Raw genomic sequence first — 18548 nt, 5'->3', positions numbered from 1 at the left:
TTTCGTTTTTTTCCAAGGATGTCCATCCACGCCATGTCAGTAATTTCGGCCTGAATACACGTGTACTAAAGCCTAATCAACCCACTCATGAGTTAATTTTATATCGGTTCTTCGCTTTTTCTAGCAAGTGCCGATGGAATAAACAAAAATATCGTTACATTGTCGACACTTCCATAAACAGTCTGTAACAAACAGCCTGTGTGAAACTTTTGCTAGATTTCAGATCTCATACGAATTCTTTACATAGGCAAGGCACACTATAAATTAAAAAAAAACCTAAAGGCATAATGCGAGTTGTAGATGCACCGAGAGAGAGCAGCAGCAGGACTTCGGCAGCATTGCTGTAAATTCGACAGCTGATGATGACGAGAATTCAATTAGACTAGCTTTTGTATTGTTTTTTTCCAAGGATGTCAATCCACGCCATATCGGTAAGTTCGACCTGAATACACGCGTACTAAAACCTAATAATCCCACTAATGAGTTAATTTTATATCGGTTTTTCGCTTTTTCTAGCAGGTGCCGATGGAATAAACAAAAATATCGAGACATTGTCGACACTTCCATAAAGAGTCTGTAACAAGCAGCCTGTGTGAAACGTTGGCTACATTTTAGATCTCATACGAATTCTTTACATAGGCAAGGCACACTATAAATTAAAAAAAACCTAAAGGCATAATGCGAGTTGTAGATGCACCGAAAGAGAGCAGCAGCAGGACTTCGGCAGCATTGCTGTAAACTCGACAGCTGATGATGACGAGAATTCAATTGGACTAGCTTTTGTTTTGTTTTTTCCAAGGATGTCCATCCACGCCATGTCAGTAATTTCGGCCTGAATACACGTGTACTAATGTCTATTCAACCCACTCATCAGTTAATTTTATATCGATTTTCGCTTTTTCTACCAGGTGCCAATGGAATAAACAAAAATATCGTTACATTGTCGACACTTCCATAAAGAGTCTGTAACAAACAGCCTGTGTGAAACTTTTGCTAGATTTCAGATCTCATACGAATTCTTTACATAGGCAAGGCACACTATAAATTAAAAAAAACCTAAAGGCATAATGCGAGTTGTAGATGCACCGAAAGAGAGCAGCAGCAGGACTTCGGCAGCATTGCTGTAAACTCGACAGCTGATGATGACGACAATTCAATTAGACTAGCTTTTGTATTGTTTTTTTCCAAGGATGTCAATCCACGCCATATCGGTAAGTTCAACCTGAATACACGCGTACTAAAACCTAATAATCCCACTCATGAGTTAATTTTATATCGATTTTTCGCTTTTTCTAGCAGGTGCCGATGGAATAAACAAAAATATCGAGACATTGTCGACACTTCCATAAAGATTCTGTAACAAGCAGCCTGTGTGAAACGTTGGCTACATTTTAGATCTCATACGAATTCTTTACCTAGGCAAGGAACACTATAAATTAAAAAAACCTAAAGTCATAATGCAAGTTTTAGATGCGCTGAGAGCGTGCATTAGCAAACCTTTGGCAGCATTGCTGTAAACACGATAGCTGATGATGACGAGAATTCAATTGGACTAGATTTTGTTAAGTTTTTTCGAAGGATGTCGGTCCACGCCAAGTCGGTAAGTTCGACCTGAATACACGCGTACTAAAACCTAATAATCCCACTCATGAGTTAATTTTATATCGGTGTTTCGCTTTTTCTAGCAGGTGCCGATGGAATAAACAAAAATATCGAGACATTGTCGACACTTCCATAAAGAGTCTGTAACAAGCAGCCTGTGTGAAACGTTGGCTACATTTTAGATCTCATACGAATTCTTTACCTAGGCAAGGAACACTATAAATTAAAAAAACCTAAAGGCATAATGCAAGTTTTAGATGCGCTGAGAGCGTGCATTAGCAAACCTTTGGCAGCATTGCTGTAAACACGATAGCTGATGATGACGAGAATTCAATTGGACTAGATTTTGTTTAGTTTTTTCGAAGGATGTCGGTCCACACAAGTCGGTAATTTCGACCTGAATACACGCGTACTAAAGCCTAATAATCCAACTCATGAGTTAATTTTATATCGGTTTTCGCTTTTTCTAGCAGGTGCCGATGGAATAAACAAAAATATCGAGACATTGTCGACACTTCCATAAAGAGTCTGCAACAAGTAGCCTGTGTAAAACGTTGGCTACATTTTAGATCTCATACGAATTCTTTACCTAGGCAAGGGACACTATAAATTAAAAAAACCTAAAGGCGTAATGCAAGTTGTAGATGCACCGAGAGCGTGCAGCAGCAGGACTTCGGCAGCATTGCTGTAAACTCGACAGCTGATGATGACGAGAATTCAATTGGACTAGCTTTTGTTTCGTTTTTTTCCAAGGATGTCCATCCATGCCATGTCAGTAATTTCGGCCTGAATACACGTGTACTAAAGCCTAATCAACCCACTCATGAGTTAATTTTATATCGGTTCTTCGCTTTTTCTAGCAGATGCCGATGGAATAAACAAAAATATCGAGACATTGCCGACACTTCCATAAAGAGTCTGTAACAAGCAGCCTGTGTGAAACGTTGGCTACATTTTAGATCTCATACGAATTCTTTACCTAGGCAAGGAACACTATAAATTAAAAAAACCTAAAGGCATAATGCAAGTTTTAGATGCGCTGAGAGCGTGCATTAGCAAACCTTTGGCAGCATTGCTGTAAACACGATAGCTGATGTTGACGAGAATTCAATTGGACTAGATTTTGTTTAGTTTTTTCGAAGGATGTCGGTCCACACAAGTCGGTAATTTCGACCTGAATACACGCGTACTAAAGCCTAATAATCCAACTCATGAGTTAATTTTATATCGGTTTTCGCTTTTTCTAGCAGGTGCCGATGGAATAAACAAAAATATCGAGACATTGTCGACACTTCCATAAAGAGTCTGCAACAAGTAGCCTGTGTAAAACGTTGGCTACATTTTAGATCTCATACGAATTCTTTACCTAGGCAAGGAACACTATAAATTAAAAAAACCTAAAGGCATAATGCAAGTTTTAGATGCGCTGAGAGCGTGCATTAGCAAACCTTTGGCAGCATTGCTGTAAACACGATAGCTGATGATGACGAGAATTCAATTGGACTAGATTTTGTTTAGTTTTTTCGAAGGATGTCGGTCCACACAAGTCGGTAATTTCGACCTGAATACACGCGTACTAAAGCCTAATAATCCAACTCATGAGTTAATTTTATATCGGTTTTCTCTTTTTCTAGCAGGTGCCGATGGAATAAACAAAAATATCGAGACATTGTCGACACTTCCATAAAGTGTCTGCAACAAGTAGCCTGTGTAAAACGTTGGCTACATTTTAGATCTCATACGAATTCTTTACCTAGGCAAGGGACACTATAAATTAAAAAAAACCTAAAGGCGTAATGCAAGTTGTAGATGCACCGAGAGCGTGCAGCAGCAGGACTTCGGCAGCATTGCTGTAAACTCGACAGCTGATGATGACGAGAATTCAATTGGACTAGCTTTTGTTTCGTTTTTTCCCAAGGATGTCCATCCACGCCATGTCAGTAATTTCGGCCTGAATACACGTGTACTAAAGCCTAATCAACCCACTCATGAGTTAATTTTATATCGGTTCTTCGCTTTTTCTAGCAAGTGCCGATGGAATAAACAAAAATATCGTTACATTGTCGACACTTCCATAAACAGTCTGTAACAAACAGCCTGTGTGAAACTTTTGCTAGATTTCAGATCTCATACGAATTCTTTACATAGGCAAGGCACACTATAAATTAAAAAAAAAAACCTAAAGGCATAATGCGAGTTGTAGATGCACCGAGAGAGAGCAGCAGCAGGACTTCGGCAGCATTGCTGTAAACTCGACAGCTGATGATGACGAGAATTCAATTAGACTAGCTTTTGTATTGTTTTTTTCCAAGGATGTCAATCCACGCCATATCGGTAAGTTCGACCTGAATACACGCGTACTAAAACCTAATAATCCCACTCATGAGTTAATTTTATATCGGTTTTTCGCTTTTTCTAGCAGGTGCCGATGGAGTAAACAAAAAAATCGAGACATTGTCGACACTTCCATAAAGAGTCTGTAACAAGCAGCCTGTGTGAAACGTTGGCTACATTTTAGATCTCATACGAATTCTTTACCTAGGCAAGGAACACTATAAATTAAAAAAACCTAAAGGCATAATGCAAGATTTAGATGCGCTGAGAGCGTGCATTAGCAAACCTTTGGCAGCATTGCTGTAAACACGATAGCTGATGATGACGAGAATTCAATTGGACTAGCTTTTGTTTAGTTTTTTCGAAGGATGTCGGTCCACGACAAGTCGGTAATTTCGACCTGAATACACGCGTACTAAAACCTAATAATCCCACTCATGAGTTAATTTTATATCGATTTTTCGCTTTTTCTAGCAGGTGCCGATGGAGTAAACAAAAATATCGAGACATTGTCGACACTTCCATAAAGAGTCTGTAACAAGCAGCCTGTGTGAAACGTTGGCTACATTTTAGATCTCATACGAATTCTTTACCTAGGCAAGGAACACTATAAATTAAAAAAACCTAAAGGCATAATGCAAGTTTTAGATGCGCTGAGAGCGTGCATTAGCAAACCTTTGGCAGCATTGCTGTAAACACGATAGCTGATGATGACGAGAATTCAATTGGACTAGATTTTGTTAAGTTTTTTCGAAGGATGTCGGTCCACGCCAAGTCGGTAAGTTCGACCTGAATACACGCGTACTAAAACCTAATAATCCCACTCATGAGTTAATTTTATATCGATTTTTCGCTTTTTCTAGCAGGTGCCGATGGAATAAACAAAAATATCGAGACATTGTCGACACTTCCATAAAGAGTCTGTAACAAGCAGCCTGTGTGAAACGTTGGCTACATTTTAGATCTCATACGACTTCTTTACCTAGGCAAGGAACACTATAAATTAAAAAAACCTAAAGGCATAATGCAAGTTTTAGATGCGCTGAGAGCGTGCATTAGCAAACCTTTGGCAGCATTGCTGTAAACACGATAGCTGATGATGACGAGAATTCAATTGGACTAGATTTTGTTTAGTTTTTTCGAAGGATGTCGGTCCACACAAGTCGGTAATTTCGACCTGAATACACGCGTACTAAAACCTAATAATCCCACTCATGAGTTAATTTTATATCGATTTTTCGCTTTTTCTAGCAGGTGCCGATGGAGCAAACAAAAAAATCGAGACATTGTCGACACTTCCATAAAGAGTCTGTAACAAGCAGCCTGTGTGAAACGTTGGCTACATTTTAGATCTCATACGAATTCTTTACCTAGGCAAGGAACACTATAAATTAAAAAAACCTAAAGGCATAATGCAAGTTTTAGATGCGCTGAGAGCGTGCATTAGCAAACCTTTGGCAGCATTGCTGTAAACACGATAGCTGATAATGACGAGAATTCAATTGGACTAGATTTTGTTAAGTTTTTTCGAAGGATGTCGGTCCACACAAGTCGGTAATTTCGACCTGAATACACGCGTACTAAAACCTAATAATCCCACTCATGAGTTAATTTTATATCGATTTTTCGCTTTTTCTAGCAGGTGCCGATGGAGTAAACAAAAAAATCGAGACATTGTCGACACTTCCATAAAGAGTCTGTAACAAGCAGCCTGTGTGAAACGTTGGCTACATTTTAGATCTCATACGAATTCTTTACCTAGGCAAGGAACACTATAAATTAAAAAAACCTAAAGGCATAATGCAAGTTTTAGATGCGCTGAGAGCGTGCATTAGCAAACCTTTGGCAGCATTGCTGTAAACACGATAGCTGATGATGACGAGAATTCAATTGGACTAGCTTTTGTTTAGTTTTTTCGAAGGATGTCGGTCCACGCCAAGTCGGTAAGTTCGACCTGAATACACGCGTACTAAAGCCTAATAATCCAACTCATGAGTTAATTTTATATCGGTTTTCGCTTTTTCTAGCAGGTGCCGATGGAATAAACAAAAATATCGAGACATTGTCGACACTTCCATAAAGAGTCTGCAACAAGTAGCCTGTGTAAAACGTTGGCTACATTTTAGATCTCATACGAATTCTTTACCTAGGCAAGGGACACTATAAATTAAAAAAACCTAAAGGCGTAATGCAAGTTGTAGATGCACCGAGAGCGTGCAGCAGCAGGACTTCGGCAGCATTGCTGTAAACTCGACAGCTGATGATGACGAGAATTCAATTGGACTAGCTTTTGTTTTGTTTTTTTCCAAGGATGTCCATCCACGCCATGTCAGTAATTTCGGCCTGAATACACGTGTACTAAAGCCTAATCAACCCACTCATGAGTTAATTTTATATCGGTTCTCCGCTTTTTCTAGCAAGTGCCGATGGAATAAACAAAAATATCGTTACATTGTCGACACTTCCATAAACAGTCTGTAACAAACAGCCTGTGTGAAACTTTTGCTAGATTTCAGATCTCATACGAATTCTTTACATAGGCAAGGCACACTATAAATTAAAAAAAAAAAACCTAAAGGCATAATGCGAGTTGTAGATGCACCGAGAGAGAGCAGCAGCAGGACTTCGGCAGCATTGCTGTAAACTCGACAGCTGATGATGACGAGAATTCAATTAGACTAGCTTTTGTATTGTTTTTTTCCAAGGATGTCAATCCACGCCATATCGGTAAGTTCGACCTGAATACACGCGTACTAAAACCTAAAATTCCCACTCATGAGTTAATTTTATATCGGTTTTTCGCTTTTTCTAGCAGGTGCCGATGGAATAAACAAAAATATCGAGACATTGTCGACACTTCCATAAAGAGTCTGTAACAAGCAGCCTGTGTGAAACGTTGGCTACATTTTAGATCTCATACGAATTCTTTACATAGGCAAGGCACACTATAAATTAAAAAAAACCTAAAGGCATAATGCGAGTTGTAGATGCACCGAAAGAGAGCAGCAGCAGGACTTCGGCAGCATTGCTGTAAACTCGACAGCTGATGATGACGAGAATTCAATTGGACTAGCTTTTGTTTTGTTTTTTCCAAGGATGTCCATCCACGCCATGTCAGTAATTTCGGCCTGAATACACGTGTACTAATGTCTATTCAACCCACTCATCAGTTAATTTTATATCGATTTTCGCTTTTTCTACCAGGTGCCAATGGAATAAACAAAAATATCGTTACATTGTCGACACTTCCATAAAGAGTCTGTAACAAACAGCCTGTGTGAAACTTTTGCTAGATTTCAGATCTCATACGAATTCTTTACATAGGCAAGGCACACTATAAATTAAAAAAAACCTAAAGGCATAATGCGAGTTGTAGATGCACCGAAAGAGAGCAGCAGCAGGACTTCGGCAGCATTGCTGTAAACTCGACAGCTGATGATGACGACAATTCAATTAGACTAGCTTTTGTATTGTTTTTTTCCAAGGATGTCAATCCACGCCATATCGGTAAGTTCGACCTGAATACACGCGTACTAAAACCTAATAATCCCACTCATGAGTTAATTTTATATCGGTTTTTCGCTTTTTCTAGCAGGTGCCGATGGAATAAACAAAAATATCGAGACATTGTCGACACTTCCATAAAGAGTCTGTAACAAGCAGCCTGTGTGAAACGTTGGCTACATTTTAGATCTCATACGAATTCTTTACCTAGACAAGGAACACTATAAATTAAAAAAACCTAAAGGCATAATGCAAGTTTTAGATGCGCTGAGAGCGTGCATTAGCAAACCTTTGGCAGCATTGCTGTAAACACGATAGCTGATGATGACGAGAATTCAATTGGACTAGCTTTTGTTTAGTTTTTTCGAAGGATGTCGGTCCACGACAAGTCGGTAATTTCGACCTGAATACACGCGTACTAAAACCTAATAATCCCACTCATGAGTTAATTTTATATCGGTTTTTCGCTTTTTCTAGCAGGTGCCGATGGAATAAACAAAAATATCGAGACATTGTCGACACTTCCATAAAGAGTCTGTAACAAGCAGCCTGTGTGAAACGTTGGCTACATTTTAGATCTCATACGAATTCTTTACCTAGACAAGGAACACTATAAATTAAAAAAACCTAAAGGCATAATGCAAGTTTTAGATGCGCTGAGAGCGTGCATTAGCAAACCTTTGGCAGCATTGCTGTAAACACGATAGCTGATGATGACGAGAATTCAATTGGACTAGCTTTTGTTTAGTTTTTTCGAAGGATGTCGGTCCACGACAAGTCGGTAATTTCGACCTGAATACACGCGTACTAAAACCTAATAATCCCACTCATGAGTTAATTTTATATCGATTTTTCGGTTTTTCTAGCAGGTGCCGATGGAGTAAACAAAAAAATCGAGACATTGTCGACACTTCCATAAAGAGTCTGTAACAAGCAGCCTGTGTGAAACGTTGGCTACATTTTAGATCTCATACGAATTCTTTATCTAGGCAAGGAACACTATAAATTAAAAAAACCTAAAGGCATAATTCCAGTTTTTGATGCGCTGAGAGCGTGCACTAGCAAACCTTTGGCAGCATTGCTGTAAACACGATAGCTGATGATGACGAGAATTCAATTGGACTAGATTTTGTTAAGTTTTTTCGAAGGATGTCGGTCCACGCCAAGTCGGTAAGTTCGACCTGAATACACGCGTACTAAAACCTAATAATCCCACTCATGAGTTAATTTTATATCGGTGTTTCGCTTTTTCTAGCAGGTGCCGATGGAATAAACAAAAATATCGAGACATTGTCGACACTTCCATAAAGAGTCTGTAACAAGCAGCCTGTGTGAAATGTTGGCTACATTTTAGATCTCATACGACTTCTTTACCTAGGCAAGGAACACTATAAATTAAAAAAACCTAAAGGCATAATGCAAGTTTTAGATTCGCTGAGAGCGTGCATTAGCAAACCTTTGGCAGCATTGCTGTAAACACGATAGCTGATGATGACGAGAATTCAATTGGACTAGATTTTGTTTAGTTTTTTCGAAGGATGTCGGTCCACGCCAAGTCGGTAAGTTCGACCTGAATACAGGCGTACTAAAACCTAATAATCCCACTCATGAGTTAATTTTATATCGGTGTTTCGCTTTTTCTAGCAGGTGCCGATGGAATAAACAAAAAAATCGAGGCATTGTCGACACTTCCATAAAGAGTCTGTAACCAGCAGCCTGTGTGAAACGTTGGCTACATTTTAGATCTCATACGAATTCTTTACCTAGGCAAGGAACACTATAAATTAAAAAAACCTAAAGGCATAATGCAAGTTTTTGATGCGCTGAGAGCGTGCACTAGCAAACCTTTGGCAGCATTGCTGTAAACACGATAGCTGATGATGACGAGAATTCAATTGGACTAGATTTTGTTTAGTTTTTTCGAAGGATGTCGGTCCACGCCAAGTCGGTAAGTTCGACCTGAATACAGGCGTACTAAAACCTAATAATCCCACTCATGAGTTAATTTTATATCGGTGTTTCGCTTTTTCTAGCAGGTGCCGATGGAATAAACAAAAATATCGAGACATTGTCGACACTTCCATAAAGAGTCTGTAACAAGCAGCCTGTGTGAAACGTTGGCTACATTTTAGATCTCATACGAATTCTTTACCTAGGCAAGGAACACTATAAATTAAAAAAACCTAAAGGCATAATGCAAGTTTTAGATTCGCTGAGAGCGTGCATTAGCAAACCTTTGGCAGCATTGCTGTAAACACGATAGCTGATGATGACGAGAATTCAATTGGACTAGATTTTGTTTAGTTTTTTCGAAGGATGTCGGTCCACGTCAAGTCGGTAAGTTCGACCTGAATACACGCGTACTAAAACCTAATAATCCCACTCATGAGTTAATTTTATATCGGTGTTTCGCTTTTTCTAGCAGGTGCCGATGGAATAAACAAAAATATCGAGACATTGTCGACACTTCCATAAAGAGTCTGTAACAAGCAGCCTGTGTGAAACGTTGGCTACATTTTAGATCTCATACGAATTCTTTACCTAGACAAGGAACACTATAAATTAAAAAAACCTAAAGGCATAATGCAAGTTTTAGATGCGCTGAGAGCGTGCATTAGCAAACCTTTGGCAGCATTGCTGTAAACACGATAGCTGATGATGACGAGAATTCAATTGGACTAGCTTTTGTTTAGTTTTTTCGAAGGATGTCGGTCCACGACAAGTCGGTAATTTCGACCTGAATACACGCGTACTAAAACCTAATAATCCCACTCATGAGTTAATTTTATATCGATTTTTCGCTTTTTCTAGCAGGTGCCGATGGAGTAAACAAAAAAATCGAGACATTGTCGACACTTCCATAAAGAGTCTGTAACAAGCAGCCTGTGTGAAACGTTGGCTACATTTTAGATCTCATACGAATTCTTTACCTAGGCAAGGAACACTATAAATTAAAAAAACCTAAAGGCATAATGCAAGTTTTAGATGCGCTGAGAGCGTGCATTAGCAAACCTTTGGCAGCATTGCTGTAAACACGATAGCTGATGATGACGAGAATTCAATTGGACTAGATTTTGTTTAGTTTTTTCGAAGGATGTCGGTCCACACAAGTCGGTAATTTCGACCTGAATACACGCGTACTAAAACCTAATAATCCCACTCATGAGTTAATTTTATATCGATTTTTCGCTTTTTCTAGCAGGTGCCGATGGAGTAAACAAAAAAATCGAGACATTGTCGACACTTCCATAAAGAGTCTGTAACAAGCAGCCTGTGTGAAACGTTGGCTACATTTTAGATCTCATACGAATTCTTTACCTAGGCAAGGAACACTATAAATTAAAAAAACCTAAAGGCATAATGCAAGTTTTAGATGCGCTGAGAGCGTGCATTAGCAAACCTTTGGCAGCATTGCTGTAAACACGATAGCTGATGATGACGAGAATTCAATTGGACTAGATTTTGTTAAGTTTTTTCGAAGGATGTCGGTCCACGCCAAGTCGGTAAGTTCGACCTGAATACACGCGTACTAAAACCTAATAATCCCACTCATGAGTTAATTTTATATCGATTTTTCGCTTTTTCTAGCAGGTGCCGATGGAATAAACAAAAATATCGAGACATTGTCGACACTTCCATAAAGAGTCTGTGACAAGCAGCCTGTGTGAAACGTTGGCTACATTTTAGATCTCATACGAATTCTTTACCTAGGCAAGGAACACTATAAATTAAAAAAACCTAAAGGCATAATGCAAGTTCTAGATGCGCTGAGAGCGTGCATTAGCAAACCTTTGGCAGCATTGCTGTAAACACGATAGCTGATGATGACGAGAATTCAATTGGACTAGCTTTTGTTTAGTTTTTTCGAAGGATGTCGGTCCACGACAAGTCGGTAATTTCGACCTGAATACACGCGTACTAAAACCTAATAATCCCACTCATGAGTTAATTTTATATCGATTTTTCGCTTTTTCTAGCAGGTGCCGATGGAATAAACAAAAATATCGAGACATTGTCGACACTTCCATAAAGAGTCTGTAACAAGCAGCCTGTGTGAAATGTTGGCTACATTTTAGATCTCATACGAATTCTTTACCTAGACAAGGAACACTATAATTTAAAAAGCCTAAAGGCATAATGCAAGTTTTAGATGCGCTGAGAGCGTGCATTAGCAAACCTTTGGCAGCATTGCTGTAAACACGATAGCTGATGATGACGAGAATTCAATTGGACTAGCTTTTGTTTAGTTTTTTCGAAGGATGTCGGTCCACGACAAGTCGGTAATTTCGACCTGAATACACGCGTACTAAAACCTAATAATCCCACTCATGAGTTAATTTTATATCGATTTTTCGCTTTTTCTAGCAGGTGCCGATGGAATAAACAAAAATATCGAGACATTGTCGACACTTCCATAAAGAGTCTGTAACAAGCAGCCTGTGTGAAACGTTGGCTACATTTTAGATCTCATACGAATTCTTTACCTAGACAAGGAACACTATAAATTAAAAAAACCTAAAGGCATAATGCAAGTTTTAGATGCGCTGAGAGCGTGCATTAGCAAACCTTTGGCAGCATTGCTGTAAACACGATAGCTGATGATGACGAGAATTCAATTGGACTAGCTTTTGTTTAGTTTTTTCGAAGGATGTCGGTCCACGACAAGTCGGTAATTTCGACCTGAATACACGCGTACTAAAACCTAATAATCCCACTCATGAGTTAATTTTATATCGATTTTTCGCTTTTTCTAGCAGGTGCCGATGGAATAAACAAAAATATCGAGACATTGTCGACACTTCCATAAAGAGTCTGTAACAAGCAGCCTGTGTGAAACGTTGGCTACATTTTAGATCTCATACGAATTCTTTACCTAGGCAAGGAACACTATAATTTAAAAAAACCTAAAGGCATAATGCAAGTTCTAGATGCGCTGAGAGCGTGCATTAGCAAACCTTTGGCAGCATTGCTGTAAACACGATAGCTGATGATGACGAGAATTCAATTGGACTAGCTTTTGTTTAGTTTTTTCGAAGGATGTCGGTCCACGACAAGTCGGTAATTTCGACCTGAATACACGCGTACTAAAACCTAATAATCCCACTCATGAGTTAATTTTATATCGATTTTTCGCTTTTTCTAGCAGGTGCCGATGGAGTAAACAAAAAAATCGAGACATTGTCGACACTTCCATAAAGAGTCTGTAACAAGCAGCCTGTGTGAAACGTTGGCTACATTTTAGATCTCATACGAATTCTTTACCTAGGCAAGGAACACTATAAATTAAAAAAACCTAAAGGCATAATGCAAGTTTTAGATGCGCTGAGAGCGTGCATTAGCAAACCTTTGGCAGCATTGCTGTAAACACGATAGCTGATGATGACGAGAATTCAATTGGACTAGATTTTGTTAAGTTTTTTCGAAGGATGTCGGTCCACGCCAAGTCGGTAAGTTCGACCTGAATACACGCGTACTAAAACCTAATAATCCCACTCATGAGTTAATTTTATATCGATTTTTCGCTTTTTCTAGCAGGTGCCGATGGAATAAACAAAAATATCGAGACATTGTCGACACTTCCATAAAGAGTCTGTGACAAGCAGCCTGTGTGAAACGTTGGCTACATTTTAGATCTCATACGAATTCTTTACCTAGGCAAGGAACACTATAAATTAAAAAAACCTAAAGGCATAATGCAAGTTCTAGATGCGCTGAGAGCGTGCATTAGCAAACCTTTGGCAGCATTGCTGTAAACACGATAGCTGATGATGACGAGAATTCAATTGGACTAGCTTTTGTTTAGTTTTTTCGAAGGATGTCGGTCCACGCCAAGTCGGTAAGTTCGACCTGAATACACGCGTACTAAAACCTAATAATCCCACTCATGAGTTAATTTTATATCGGTGTTTCGCTTTTTCTAGCAGGTGCCGATGGAATAAACAAAAATATCGAGACATTGTCGACACTTCCATAAAGAGTCTGTAACAAGCAGCCTGTGTGAAACGTTGGCTACATTTTAGATCTCATACGAATTCTTTACCTAGACAAGGAACACTATAAATTAAAAAAACCTAAAGGCATAATGCAAGTTTTAGATGCGCTGAGAGCGTGCATTAGCAAACCTTTGGCAGCATTGCTGTAAACACGATAGCTGATGATGACGAGAATTCAATTGGACTAGCTTTTGTTTAGTTTTTTCGAAGGATGTCGGTCCACGACAAGTCGGTAATTTCGACCTGAATACACGCGTACTAAAACCTAATAATCCCACTCATGAGTTAATTTTATATCGATTTTTCGCTTTTTCTAGCAGGTGCCGATGGAGTAAACAAAAAAATCGAGACATTGTCGACACTTCCATAAAGAGTCTGTAACAAGCAGCCTGTGTGAAACGTTGGCTACATTTTAGATCTCATACGAATTCTTTACCTAGGCAAGGAACACTATAAATTAAAAAAACCTAAAGGCATAATGCAAGTTTTAGATGCGCTGAGAGCGTGCATTAGCAAACCTTTGGCAGCATTGCTGTAAACACGATAGCTGATGATGACGAGAATTCAATTGGACTAGATTTTGTTTAGTTTTTTCGAAGGATGTCGGTCCACACAAGTCGGTAATTTCGACCTGAATACACGCGTACTAAAACCTAATAATCCCACTCATGAGTTAATTTTATATCGATTTTTCGCTTTTTCTAGCAGGTGCCGATGGAGTAAACAAAAAAATCGAGACATTGTCGACACTTCCATAAAGAGTCTGTAACAAGCAGCCTGTGTGAAACGTTGGCTACATTTTAGATCTCATACGAATTCTTTACCTAGGCAAGGAACACTATAAATTAAAAAAACCTAAAGGCATAATGCAAGTTTTAGATGCGCTGAGAGCGTGCATTAGCAAACCTTTGGCAGCATTGCTGTAAACACGATAGCTGATGATGACGAGAATTCAATTGGACTAGATTTTGTTAAGTTTTTTCGAAGGATGTCGGTCCACGCCAAGTCGGTAAGTTCGACCTGAATACACGCGTACTAAAACCTAATAATCCCACTCATGAGTTAATTTTATATCGATTTTTCGCTTTTTCTAGCAGGTGCCGATGGAATAAACAAAAATATCGAGACATTGTCGACACTTCCATAAAGAGTCTGTGACAAGCAGCCTGTGTGAAACGTTGGCTACATTTTAGATCTCATACGAATTCTTTACCTAGGCAAGGAACACTATAAATTAAAAAAACCTAAAGGCATAATGCAAGTTCTAGATGCGCTGAGAGCGTGCATTAGCAAACCTTTGGCAGCATTGCTGTAAACACGATAGCTGATGATGACGAGAATTCAATTGGACTAGCTTTTGTTTAGTTTTTTCGAAGGATGTCGGTCCACGACAAGTCGGTAATTTCGACCTGAATACACGCGTACTAAAACCTAATAATCCCACTCATGAGTTAATTTTATATCGATTTTTCGCTTTTTCTAGCAGGTGCCGATGGAATAAACAAAAATATCGAGACATTGTCGACACTTCCATAAAGAGTCTGTAACAAGCAGCCTGTGTGAAATGTTGGCTACATTTTAGATCTCATACGAATTCTTTACCTAGACAAGGAACACTATAATTTAAAAAGCCTAAAGGCATAATGCAAGTTTTAGATGCGCTGAGAGCGTGCATTAGCAAACCTTTGGCAGCATTGCTGTAAACACGATAGCTGATGATGACGAGAATTCAATTGGACTAGCTTTTGTTTAGTTTTTTCGAAGGATGTCGGTCCACGACAAGTCGGTAATTTCGACCTGAATACACGCGTACTAAAACCTAATAATCCCACTCATGAGTTAATTTTATATCGATTTTTCGCTTTTTCTAGCAGGTGCCGATGGAATAAACAAAAATATCGAGACATTGTCGACACTTCCATAAAGAGTCTGTAACAAGCAGCCTGTGTGAAACGTTGGCTACATTTTAGATCTCATACGAATTCTTTACCTAGACAAGGAACACTATAAATTAAAAAAACCTAAAGGCATAATGCAAGTTTTAGATGCGCTGAGAGCGTGCATTAGCAAACCTTTGGCAGCATTGCTGTAAACACGATAGCTGATGATGACGAGAATTCAATTGGACTAGCTTTTGTTTAGTTTTTTCGAAGGATGTCGGTCCACGACAAGTCGGTAATTTCGACCTGAATACACGCGTACTAAAACCTAATAATCCCACTCATGAGTTAATTTTATATCGATTTTTCGCTTTTTCTAGCAGGTGCCGATGGAATAAACAAAAATATCGAGACATTGTCGACACTTCCATAAAGAGTCTGTAACAAGCAGCCTGTGTGAAACGTTGGCTACATTTTAGATCTCATACGAATTCTTTACCTAGGCAAGGAACACTATAATTTAAAAAAACCTAAAGGCATAATGCAAGTTCTAGATGCGCTGAGAGCGTGCATTAGCAAACCTTTGGCAGCATTGCTGTAAACACGATAGCTGATGATGACGAGAATTCAATTGGACTAGCTTTTGTTTAGTTTTTTCGAAGGATGTCGGTCCACGACAAGTCGGTAATTTCGACCTGAATACACGCGTACTAAAACCTAATAATCCCACTCATGAGTTAATTTTATATCGATTTTTCGCTTTTTCTAGCAGGTGCCGATGGAGTAAACAAAAAAATCGAGACATTGTCGACACTTCCATAAAGAGTCTGTAACAAGCAGCCTGTGTGAAACGTTGGCTACATTTTAGATCTCATACGAATTCTTTACCTAGGCAAGGAACACTATAAATTAAAAAAACCTAAAGGCATAATGCAAGTTTTAGATGCGCTGAGAGCGTGCATTAGCAAACCTTTGGCAGCATTGCTGTAAACACGATAGCTGATGATGACGAGAATTCAATTGGACTAGATTTTGTTTAGTTTTTTCGAAGGATGTCGGTCCACACAAGTCGGTAATTTCGACCTGAATACACGCGTACTAAAACCTAATAATCCCACTCATGAGTTAATTTTATATCGATTTTTCGCTTTTTCTAGCAGGTGCCGATGGAGTAAACAAAAAAATCGAGACATTGTCGACACTTCCATAAAGAGTCTGTAACAAGCAGCCTGTGTGAAACGTTGGCTACATTTTAGATCTCATACGAATTCTTTACCTAGGCAAGGAACACTATAAATTAAAAAAACCTAAAGGCATAATGCAAGTTTTAGATGCGCTGAGAGCGTGCATTAGCAAACCTTTGGCAGCATTGCTGTAAACACGATAGCTGATCATGACGAGAATTCAATTGGACTAGATTTTGTTAAGTTTTTTCGGAGGATGTCGGTCCACGCCAAGTTGGTAAGTTCGACCTGAATACACGCGTACTAAAACCTAATAATCCCACTCATGAGTTAATTTTATATCGATTTTTCGCTTTTTCTAGCAGGTGCCGATGGAATAAACAAAAATATCGAGACATTGTCGACACTTCCATAAAGAGTCTGTAACAAACAGCCTGTGTGAAACTTTTGCTAGATTTCAGATCTCATACGAATTCTTTACATAGGCAAGGCACACTATAAATTAAAAAAAACCTAAAGGCATAATGCGAGTTGTAGATGCACCGAAAGAGAGCAGCAGCAGGACTTCGGCAGCATTGCTGTAAACTCGACAGCTGATGATGACGAGAATTCAATTGGACTAGCTTTTGTTTTGTTTTTTCCAAGGATGTCCATCCACGCCATGTCAGTAATTTCGGCCTGAATACACGTGTACTAATGTCTATTCAACCCACTCATCAGTTAATTTTATATCGATTTTCGCTTTTTCTACCAGGTGCCAATGGAATAAACAAAAATATCGTTACATTGTCGACACTTCCATAAAGAGTCTGTAACAAACAGCCTGTGTGAAACTTTTGCTAGATTTCAGATCTCATACGAATTCTTTACATAGGCAAGGCACACTATAAATTAAAAAAAACCTAAAGGCATAATGCGAGTTGTAGATGCACCGAAAGAGAGCAGCAGCAGGACTTCGGCAGCATTGCTGTAAACTCGACAGCTGATGATGACGACAATTCAATTAGACTAGCTTTTGTATTGTTTTTTTCCAAGGATGTCAATCCACGCCATATCGGTAAGTTCGACCTGAATACACGCGTACTAAAACCTAATAATCCCACTCATGAGTTAATTTTATATCGGTTTTTCGCTTTTTCTAGCAGGTGCCGATGGAATAAACAAAAATATCGAGACATTGTCGACACTTCCATAAAGAGTCTGTAACAAGCAGCCTGTGTGAAACGTTGGCTACATTTTAGATCTCATACGAATTCTTTACCTAGACAAGGAACACTATAAATTAAAAAAACCTAAAGGCATAATGCAAGTTTTAGATGCGCTGAGAGCGTGCATTAGCAAACCTTTGGCAGCATTGCTGTAAACACGATAGCTGATGATGACGAGAATTCAATTGGACTAGCTTTTGTTTAGTTTTTTCGAAGGATGTCGGTCCACGACAAGTCGGTAATTTCGACCTGAATACACGCGTACTAAAACCTAATAATCCCACTCATGAGTTAATTTTATATCGGTTTTTCGCTTTTTCTAGCAGGTGCCGATGGAATAAACAAAAATATCGAGACATTGTCGACACTTCCATAAAGAGTCTGTAACAAGCAGCCTGTGTGAAACGTTGGCTACATTTTAGATCTCATACGAATTCTTTACCTAGACAAGGAACACTATAAATTAAAAAAACCTAAAGGCATAATGCAAGTTTTAGATGCGCTGAGAGCGTGCATTAGCAAACCTTTGGCAGCATTGCTGTAAACACGATAGCTGATGATGACGAGAATTCAATTGGACTAGCTTTTGTTTAGTTTTTTCGAAGGATGTCGGTCCACGACAAGTCGGTAATTTCGACCTGAATACACGCGTACTAAAACCTAATAATCCCACTCATGAGTTAATTTTATATCGATTTTTCGGTTTTTCTAGCAGGTGCCGATGGAGTAAACAAAAAAATCGAGACATTGTCGACACTTCCATAAAGAGTCTGTAACAAGCAGCCTGTGTGAAACGTTGGCTACATTTTAGATCTCATACGAATTCTTTACCTAGGCAAGGAA

The sequence above is a fragment of the Amblyomma maculatum genome, chromosome 9 (genome assembly GCF_055883805.1).
Source record: "Amblyomma maculatum isolate TAMU_Amacu chromosome 9, ASM5588380v1, whole genome shotgun sequence".
Taxonomy (NCBI): Eukaryota; Metazoa; Arthropoda; class Arachnida; order Ixodida; family Ixodidae; genus Amblyomma; species Amblyomma maculatum.
Note: the sequence above shows the minus strand (reverse complement) of the source record.